Source organism: Paramormyrops kingsleyae, chromosome 15 (assembly GCF_048594095.1).
Source record: "Paramormyrops kingsleyae isolate MSU_618 chromosome 15, PKINGS_0.4, whole genome shotgun sequence".
NCBI lineage: Eukaryota > Metazoa > Chordata > Actinopteri > Osteoglossiformes > Mormyridae > Paramormyrops > Paramormyrops kingsleyae.
In genome coordinates, this window is record NC_132811.1 from 4,338,947 (window position 1) to 4,349,762 (window position 10,816).

At 49.5% G+C, this 10,816-nt stretch overlaps 1 non-coding gene across 1 annotated transcript; it reads left to right on the forward strand.

The window, feature by feature from the left end:
* Nucleotides 1-2,539: 2,539 nt before the first annotated feature.
* Nucleotides 2,540-2,613, forward strand: trnat-ugu (transfer RNA threonine (anticodon UGU)). The gene has a single exon. It is a non-coding gene; the product is annotated as a tRNA-Thr (tRNA).
* Nucleotides 2,614-10,816: the final 8,203 nt, after the last annotated feature.

Here is a 10,816-nt window from a genome sequence, read left to right on the forward strand (position 1 = left end):
AATCGGAGCGTGGAGCTGGGGTGGGGGGAGATGGGAGGGAAGGGTGATAATCAAACGACTGCTGCTTGGGGCTGATTCACCAAAACTGTAACTGTACCATGCCGGGGGGGGCAGGGTACCTGGGGGGGCACTGTCATACTCTCAGTACTGTGTGTGCTCTGACAGGAAGGGTCTCAGGTTACTGCTGGCTTTCAGGAGACGCCATGTGACTTACTGCCTTAATCAGTTAATAATAAAGAGTGTTGTTTACTTTGCAGGCGATTTTACAGAAAGCATGTTCAATAGAGAAGGAAGGGTCAGCCACACAAGGTCCGCCACGAAGGGTCAGCCATGTAGGATCAGTCACGAAGGGTCAGCCACGTAGGATCAGCCATGCAGGGTCAGCCATGTAGGATCAGCCATGTAGGATCAGCCACGCAAGATCAGCCATGTAGGGTCAGCCATGCAGGATCAGCCACGCAGGGTCAGCCATGCAGGGTCAGCTACACAGGATCAGCCATGTAGGATCAGCCATGCAGGGTCAGCCATGCAGGGTCAGCCATGTAGGGTCAGCCATGAACTGTGTAAGAGGTGATGGATGATGGACAGATGGGTGATCTGCAGTGTATGAAAGTTTTCTGCTTACTGGATCGCTAGATCAGGAGGTCAGAGTTGAACTCTAAATCCACCGGATCACCAAATCAGTCTCACTGCTGACGGTCCCATATCCATGTCAGATAAGTTAGTTGAATCTGAAAGTCGACACGGCAGGTGGTACAAAGCCTCACGCCACAGCTGGTGCTGAGTCAGGTCAAGCCCCCCCCCCCCCCCCCCACCCCCGGGCTTGAGGCAGCATTACTCAAAGCCTGAGGTCCGCAGTGGTGTTTCTCCAGCCCGGCCTGGAAGTCACACAGCCTGTCAGCTTAATAAATGGGGCTCGGTGCCGTTGATTAACGGCCGGTCTGAGTCTGACATCACTTGATAGCCGTCTGCTGTAAGTGGCACACGGAGGGTGAATTCAGGGTGAATGTTGATGAGCGCGTTTGGAGAAACTGGCAAAGCCTCAGAAAGGGGCACAGGGGTGTTTTTATACTCGGAAGGGCAGCTCTCCGATTCAAAGCTGAGATCATTTCATTAACAGGCAAATAATTAGTCAATTAATGTAATCAACTGCATTATCAGGTCCCACTGATCTGGCACAGAGTGAGATATATATATATAAAAAAAGCTTATCAGGTTACCGGGAGCAGCAGGCAGTTAAGCCGTCAATCACAGCAGATTAGGGATCTGGACAGAGTTGCACTGGTTGTTCAAGTCAGGAACATCCATCGACATAATCAGTGCAATGAAGGTCGATAAGAAAACAGAAGAGAGGAGGCGGTTCCTGACATCTGTGAGCAGATTTCTCATGTTTTGATGTGGGGGTGTCACGTGTGATTCAGCTGCTGATGTCCCTGTTGCTGTGGTGGGGTCTGGAGCAGGTTTTGTGAGAATATAGAGGGATGGAGTCTACGATGACAAACTCCAGGCAGGCCCCCCCACCCCCCATCAAAGGACCGCCACAGTGTCCGGGCCCCTTCCTCCATGCCACTCCCTGATTGGCTGGCCTGCTCCCGGTGTTTACATTCCCATCGGAGCATGCGAACAGAGCCAGCAACCCCACAGGTAGCAGGCACACGCAGATGCAGACACGCAGACGCACATACGCAGATGCAGACACGCAGACGCACATACGCAGATGCAGACACGCAGACGCACACACGCAGATGCAGACACGCAGACGCACAAACGCAGATGCAGACACGCAGACACGCATGCTCGGCCATAACGCGGGACTGACATCACTGCCAGAGGTGTCTTGGGTTTTTTTATGGATCGGGGGGCCTGAAAGTCTATGGACCATTATGCAGTTCTGTTGCACCAACGCATCCGCTGCGGCCGTGCATTTGGGGGTCGTATGTGCAGGAGAGAGACTCTCCTCCAGGCCAATGTTTATTTTTCCATCTGCGAGGATCAAATAAAGCTTGTGGACGGGATGGAACCCGGCACTGTTACCGCCGCCCAACGGCCACCCCGCTGCCCGCCGGGACGGTACCCTGTCACTTCCTGTTTAGCCTGGGCGTCTGCGGCCCGTAAACAGAGGGGGCCCGGCTCCCCGGGGCGACGTGCCAGCAGGGTGCCGTGGTTTCTGTCTCCGGTCGCTGGGCGCTCCCCCCCCCCCCCCCCCTACTGAGGAAGCCCCCACCACGGCCCACACAGAGGTACCCACAGTTCCTCTCACTGTTGGAGTGCATTTCTTTGAAACTTCCAGGCCAAGAAGCTCCGTTTCTGAATCGCATAATGTCTGCCCATATCAGGGCACAATCGGCGATGTGCTTGGCATTTATCTCTAAATGAGTTTGCTATCCCCCCCCCTCGACATACAGAGGAGCGACACATCTGTATATGAAGCAGCTGACAAGGCTGCAGTTATGCCAATGCATTGGAACAGCAGTGGGGGTCTGTACACAAAAGCATGTGACTGTATCTCTGAGGTCATGCTTTTTTCTTTATGCGATTGGGTGCTGTGGCTTAGTGCATTAAAGCGCCTGTCTTGTGAACAGGAGGTCCTGGGTTTGAATCCCAGCTGCATCTTCTGTGAGCTTTAAAGGAATTCCCTTATGGATCAGTACCGATTTTGGTATCGGTAGCGGTGAAGTGAAGAATGATCTGTGTTCTGTGACGCTCCTACATCTGTGTGCTTCTCAGTTAATCACATGAAGTTCTCGCTTTGTTTGTTTATGTATCTGCACACAATTAAACCAAAGCCTGCATCCTAAAGTGGCCCCACCCACTCCGAGGTGGGGCTCGGACATCAGCAAGCGTCTGTGGCGGGAGGGGGTGGGCCAGGCCGGGCCGAGCTGGGAGATGCGGCTCAGCTAGCCCCCCCCCACTCCCCAAAGGCAGCCCTGGGTCCCGGGATTCCCGCACATCATCATCTGCACCTGGAGCAGAGGCTCTCTTATCATCTCCTGCTCTTCTGGGGTGCATCTGGAGGAACCAAGAGGGAAGAGGAGCAGAAGAAGGGGTTTGTGGGGGGGTGGGGGGGGGGGTCGGAGGGGTCCAGCTGGGTCCCATTAGAAACTGACCACATGTGCCGGCGGCGTGGCGGGGGGCAGGGAGGAAGTGCTGAGAGGCCTGTGTGACAGGCGGGATGCAGCGGGACTTTATGGGCCTGGCTGTGCGTCGGCACGCTGACCGGCAAGGCCTTCGCCCCCCGGGCACGCAAGCGGCACCACAGAGCAAAACTATTAAGGGTCGGGGGGGTGGGGGGGGGGGCGGACCACCCAGACACAAGGGGCATAATGGCTACCAGGAGGAAGTCTGAGGACAGCCTCTGCAGCTGGGGGGGGGGGAGGCGGAGGAGGAGGGGGAGAGGCGAGGTGGGTGGAGATCAAGGGGGAAGGGGGGGGGGGGCAGAGTACGGCAGACGGACATGTCTATGCACCAGGGGGGCCTTGCCATCCGTCTGTGCTGCCCCTTGGTGTCACTGGCAGGTTTCCAGAGGCATACATGCACGCCTGCACGTGTGAACCCATGACTGCGTGAGTCTCCATGTCGCCCGTTAAAGGGCGTGGCGAAGCCCATTGGCCTAGCGGAAACATCTGGAGATGGAAGTGTTCGTCTTACTGTCCAGTCGCATGTATGCCGAGGCTTCAAAGATCAGCAGAGATTAGCGTTTTGCAGTCGATTATGGCGCTGTACCCATATCCAAACCGTGGTCCGCAGCTCAGGTCAATCTGGACTGTGCGGGCTGTGAACAAGAGCCCCCTAGTGGTGGAAATAGCTGGTGCTGTTTCACGGGCGGAGGGATTAATTGGTCAGGGTATGCCAGCCGACATGTCCTCAGCCAAAGCATCTCTAACCAATGGCCAGCTGTCCTGCACAGCAGTCAGCGACGCAGATGAGAGATCAGAGGTATCGCAGCACCGGCTGTAGGAGCGTGTGCATTTAAACACGCAGCTCTGCCGTCATCCACTTACAAGGAGGAACTCTGGGTAGCTGAGCCACTTAAACACAACAAAACTTAAATTGGGCAGAAAATGTGGGGGAAAACCAACACAATTAAGTGATTAAGTAATGATTACCATGAAAAACCCAGTTTCCGATAGAAATTAGTCAGTTGATTACTGCTCGGGTATTTACACGCGGTACACTGCGTTTTCTCCAGCATTAACCACAGTCGAGGTATTAATAGGCCACATCTCAGCAGGAGAAGCACAGAAACAAAGAAATACACCTGGACCTGATTAAACAAGTGATGCCTTTTAAGGCCAAAATTAGTGAAGTTCAAGTGGGAATTCTGGGAAAACGTGCACTGACTATGATTGGATGCGACTGGAGGGAAACCTGCATATCGGATATACGGAAGAGGAGGCTGAGAGACAGCAGGCAAGGGGGGGCGAGAGAGGGGGGAGTAAGCTTTATGATTCCATGCACCGGAGGCAGGACATATGTTACATCACAGCATTTCATTGTGCTTTTTTACACCAATGCACACTGGGACTTTAGCAAACATGAAGTAAACAAACTGCAAAACCTCAAGCTAAAAGGTTCCTTGGTGAAAACATGCCACCTTTACCCCACAGCTGACCGTGTCGATATACGCAGCGGTCCAGGCGTGGTGAAGGTAAAATTGAGTGACTGGCTTTTTCCCAGTGTTTCACACATGCTGAATTCCTCTGGGTGTTGCACATGGGATATCGCATTTCACGCCAAAATGTGAGTGCCATTACGGGACTGTGGATATCAGTCAAGGCCACACGAGCCACAAAAATGCGATTCACAATATGCATGCACACTTCCTGAATCAGCCGCAGCACTGAGCTGGCCATCGCTATTCGCTTACCATGAACAATATTCCCTGAGAGACACAATAATTGGTATCTTCCCTCATCTGTCAGACGAGGGGAGGGGGGGGGGGGGTTGTGACGGGTCAGACAAGCTGGAATTTACTAAAGTTTAACATGTTAGTGCATTTATAAAGTTAAAGGTGGATATTGTAAAATGTGCCAGTCAGCAGAAGTGGGTGTAAGTGAAGGATTCCAGTGTTGCTCTCTGAGTGTGACTTCACACTGCATCTCCAGTGTTGACTTCACACTGGAGATGCAGTGTGACTTCACACTGCATCTCTACGGTGTTCTCCAGTATTCATGGGTAATGATAAACTTCGGGAATCACAGAAGCTACAGTCTCATGGCACTCAGTCTGCTGTCACACGGGCCCACCCCCCCCCCCCCGTGTCTGGCTGAAACCTGCTTCTCATGGCCCCAGTTATGAGATTTAATCCTTCAGCTATTCAGTCATTAAGGTGTTTTATCCACCCACCGTCCAGACCTTTCTCACTCGTAAAAAATAATATTTGTCTTTCCAACTGCACTGTGAACCACAAAGCCCTTATATTTTGCTTTGACAGTCTAGTAAAATCTGCCTCTTCCCTTATCCTCTGCCATGGACAATTACGGTGCTCTGGGCTCGCTGAGTGGCTCAGGATTTTTTTCTTTACTTATCAGTGGGGAGGCAGTTCTTAAGACTGGAGGTCAAGACTACTTGAGATTATGATTTTTTTTAAATTCCCTTGAGTACCCCTGCAGTTTCTGCAGGGAGGCCCTGTAGATCGGATGTGTGACACAGCAGTTGCTCCAGGCAAAAGTTGGAATCCATAGCAGCTAATAGGACCGAACGGTGTTTCCTACAGATGAGCCAAGTCACTGAGACAGAGACCTGGGTAGGAATTGAAGGAATCTGACATTTACTGTCTGGGAGGAGGAGAATCTGAATGAAATCTCCTTGGGCTATCAGTGACAAAATCAGTGATGCTTATTAGGCAAATCAGTTTTCAGGGGTCACTGTGATCTGCGAGGGTGGAGTATTTGAATATTGAACAATTACTGGTAGTAAATAAAAAAAAAAAAACACACAGTAGTTCATCTGAAGACGTACGCCATCCGTACATCTTCCAAAGCCATTTACCCAGTTCAAGGTCATGGTGAGCATGAATCCCATGCCAGTAAACGCTGGGTACAAGACAGGGGACACCCAGGGCAGGATGCCCGTCTCCCACCAAAACACCACGAACACAAAACTCCACACATATCTACCAATCCATGGTGTCACCATGGACATAAATTAGCGCACAGCTATTAAAAATAATGCATTTTATCTTATGAGGCATCCGAGTCCATCAATTATAGTGAAGGGCTGACCCGAAAAACATGTGATGAGCTAAGCGAGCTAAATGTCTTTTTCGGCTGCGAAAAAAGGCCCCGTCTCTATGGGGCCTCTGTCAGGAGGCTCCCAGAGGCCACGGCTGCTCCAGAGCTCTGCACTCTCAGCTCCGCAGGCTGCATCTGGGTCCAAGTCGTCCAACGCAGACCGTCCTTATTAATCACGCCATCGCGGAGAAGCGGGCTGGAGAGCATTCTCACGTGCCTCACACCCATGCACTTTACTGGTGTTCACCACGGGATTCGTCGCGTCTTAAGCCTTGCGGTGATCAGCTTCCTGTCCCGCTCTGTGTCTGAGCCACGCAAGAATGCCTTTTCACAGACGTTACAGCCGTAGGTCAGCGTCTCTGCATGACGCTTCTCTGCATGACAATACACGTGAAAATTCCCACATGTTTTGGTGCAGATAAATGATGATAATGATGATGATGATCAACAACTTTTACCTGCACAGCCCCGAAAATACCAGTCTAGACTGAGCCCATATAGGACAATGTCGTGGTTTGAGAGTCAGTGGGGTTCTATGCCTGCTCTGCCACCCAGATTAATACCTTTCCACGGCATTCGCTGGAGGTTACCACCTCTTCTTGGAGATAACCAAGCATATGCTGGCGCTGCTCGTGTGACTGACACCCAAAGCCATATCACAGTAGTTACTGATTAGAGCTTCACAAAAAATGTCTGCTTATCATGCGATTTAACACTTCAGGCCTGTCGTTCGCAGGGCAAAGCTCCGACCCGCTGTTGTCCCTCAGCTTCTGAACAGGACGGCAGGAGGAGGCTTGGAGCACGGATCAGACACCCTCCTGTTAAATATTAACTCCTGCCCCTGTGTTTTACGGCTCTTCTCAGAGGGCAGTAAATTCCTCGCTGGCATTACCCCGCCCCGCCCTGCCCCATCCCAACGTCATGCTACTCAGGTCATGAAATGAAGTCCAGTGGATGGTACGATGGCAACGGCTCACCCCGGCCAAAGTGGCAGCGAGGCCCCGCATCTCAAGTCGCTCCAGCTCACTGCCATCTGCCGCCGCTCGACCTGCATCCGCCAACACGAGGCGCAGCGACTGCATGCCAGGCAGAACAACAGATGGGCGCACTGCCATTAAAAGCTGCACCCCTGTCTCATTTTGTCAACAGACCCCTAAATAGACCCTCAAAGAAACCCCCCAAATCCAGCCGGAAATAGTGGCAGCTACTCTTGCAGAGACTGACTTGCCGGGGGGGGGGTGAGATTTGCGCATGGCTCACGTGTCTTTGTCAAACAGTAATCAGAGTCGAGCCGCAGTCAGACTGAAATGAGACCAAAATAGTGGGTATGAGGAAAAACACTCTGGCTTTCCTCCGGGGGGGGGAGTGACCCCTGTGGTCTTCTGGTGTACTGAACATGCCAGACAGTGTTGCCGTACTGGTTTCTTTTTTTTTTTTTTTTGGGGGGGGGGGGAGACGAAAGAGCCTGCATGCCTGAGTTTAACCAGAGGCCAGAAACTTAGTTGTTTTGCAGAGTTTGACCTTAATTCCTGATGCGAACCATTAGCCTACTTTCTGAGCTACTACGTTTAAATTTACTAAAAGTCATTTGTGCGACTTCTCTCTTGAATTAGAATATATAGCTGTGTGTGGGGGTGGGGGGTGGGGGGTGTCCTGGCAGGGAGAGTCAGGTGACCAGGATGATTTGTTCCACCTGTCATTCACAGACATTAAGGTGTAACTTCCCTGCAGTTCTCTCTGAATTTACTCAGCCTGTTTTGCTCTCTGTAATTCACTGATGTGCACTAAATGTTTAGATGTGGATCCATCTGGATGTTCACATCGATCGGGGCATGCAGAGGTCCCCTCCAAACGTCGTGCTGACGCGTATTCCTAATGCGAATGTTTTTGGAGGAATTAATGTCATGTGAAGCGTCTTTGTATATCTTGTGTGTGTTGGCCACCCCGGCCTGCTTGGATCGGCCTGGGGGAAGCTTAATGGGACAAGGGTCCCAAATTTATGACTTATCTGCTCAGCAGATGTTTAAATCCAGTGCGGCCTGAACGTTGCAGAGGGTCTTCGGGCCGCGCACAGCTGGACGCTCTGCCGGGGAAATGCTCTGCGCTGATTTCAGGAGCATCTCCCAGCTTTGAGCAGAAACGACCTGGGAACAAGTTACAGTTTCTGACAGACTGACACTATGCTAGATGCTATGCATACAATACGAAGCTTACATACCAGGCCTGCCAATTGGTCAATTGGCTGGAGTGAGATTTTCAATTAGAAACAAGTCTGCACACGCATTTACATGCATTTACACGTATGTAAGCTTTATTATCTTATAAATAGTCTGTAGGGTTTGCAAACTACCGTAATGCTCTTGATGTAGCTGATTTTAGGTTTATATTGGAATAATACAGATTTGCCGTAAGATTTCTTTTGTGTGAGTGTGAGAGTCTGAAAAGCGTGAGAGTCACGGCACACGCATGAGAGCTGGTGACCCTGCATATGCCCTGTATTCTCCTAAATGTTATATATGATACTGCATATACCCTGTATTCTCCTAAATGTTATATATGATACTGCATATACCCTGTATTCTCCTAAATGTTATATATGATACTGCATATACCCTGTATTCTCCTAAATGTTATATATGATACTGCATATACCCTGTATTCTCCTAAATGTTATATATGATACTGCATATACCCTGTATTCTCCTAAATGTTATATATGATACTGCATATACCCTGTATTCTCCTAAATGTTATATATGATACTGCATATACCCTGTATTCTCCTAAATGTTATATATGATACTGCATATACCCTGTATTCTCCTAAATGTTATATATGATACTGCATATACCCTGTATTCTCCTAAATGTTATATATGATACTGCATATACCCTGTATTCTCCTAAATGTTATATATGATACTGCATATACCCTGTATTCTCCTAAATGTTATATATGATACTGCATATACCCTGTATTCTCCTAAATGTTATATATGACCCTGCATATACCCTGTATTCTCCTAAATGTTATATATGACACTGCATATACCCTGTATTCTCCTAAATGTTATATATGATACTGCATATACCCTGTATTCTCCTAAATGTTATATATGATACTGCATATACCCTGTATTCTCCTAAATGTTATATATGATACTGCATATACCCTGTATTCTCCTAAATGTTATATATGATACTGCATATACCCTGTATTCTTCTAATGTTATATATGATACTGCATATACCCTGTATTCTTCTAATGTTATATATGATACTGCATATACCCTGTATTCTTCTAATGTTATATATGATACTGCATATACCCTGTATTCTCCTAAATGTTATATATGATACTGCATATACCCTGTATTATCCTAAATGTTATATATGATATACATTGCATCTCTCTTGGTATATTTCTCATATTAGGATGCCATATGTATATATGTTGAATTGAATCAAACTGAAACGTGATTTTCCATTGGCACAGGTACAGAAGTTCAAGGACACTGGAATTCTTGCACAGTCCCCTGGGTCAAGATTTAAAGACAATAATGACAACAGCAAAAAAACAATTTCTACAACTAAATAATGAAAATAGATGAAGCAGGGTGCTTGACTGATCAATAAGGTACCTTGAGGAAGTGAGGGGGGGTTTTAAGTATTTACCTATGTTTGCATATTTGTGCATGTATATATATTTATATAATACTGCCTGCTTCTTCGGTGTCATTGCAAGACGCCGCTGCAGCACTGTAAGACGATGTGCCTCCGCATGTGGCATAGACGTGCACAGGTGCACGGCGGTCCCCCCCCCCCCCCCAGCCATCGCCGTGGTGATGTGCCCACTCCCGCCTTGTCATTTGTAAGCCCAGGGCCAGTGAGAGTCCAGCTTTTGGTAGGATTAAGTCTGACTGGAATGCGAGGCCGGGCCGCGGCACGAACTCGATACGACGCTGACGTGGCGTGTGTCTGCGCGGTGGCATGCGGGAATGGCAGGCCGGAGGCGGGCGCCGGTGCCGGGACCGATCCGGCTGCTGCAGTAATTAGCGCACTAGGCTTTACTGCCGTGGCTGAATCCCGTGGGGTCTGTCAGAAGCGGCGTGCAGGAACGCGAGGTCTGCTGGGTAACTGCGACTTTCGTCCGAGGTGTTATTTTCTCTAATAAAAATATTATGATTCAGGGTTTTATTTTGTGTTTGTCTGCATGTTTTACGATCTTCCAAACAGACGCGTGACAGACTGTTGGACAATGAGACACAGCAGCTGGGGGGGTGGGTTGGCCCCCTCCAGGGGTGGGGAGGTGTATTCTGTGTCAGGCTAAGGTTACAGGCTTCAGCCCTGTCGACACTGCCCCCCCCCCCGCCCAAGCTCTCACTCTTTCCCCTTCCCCATCACCCAGACCAGGGGCCTCCATCGATGCCAGAACAGTTAAAAACTTACAACACATGCAAGTGAAAACATGAAACTAAGAGGCTTTAAAAGAAGCTGGTAACCATTTGTAAAAACCCCTCGCCTCTATATTGTGCATTGATTGACCTTTATTCCTTCTTGTCATTGTTTCTTTTCATTGTTAT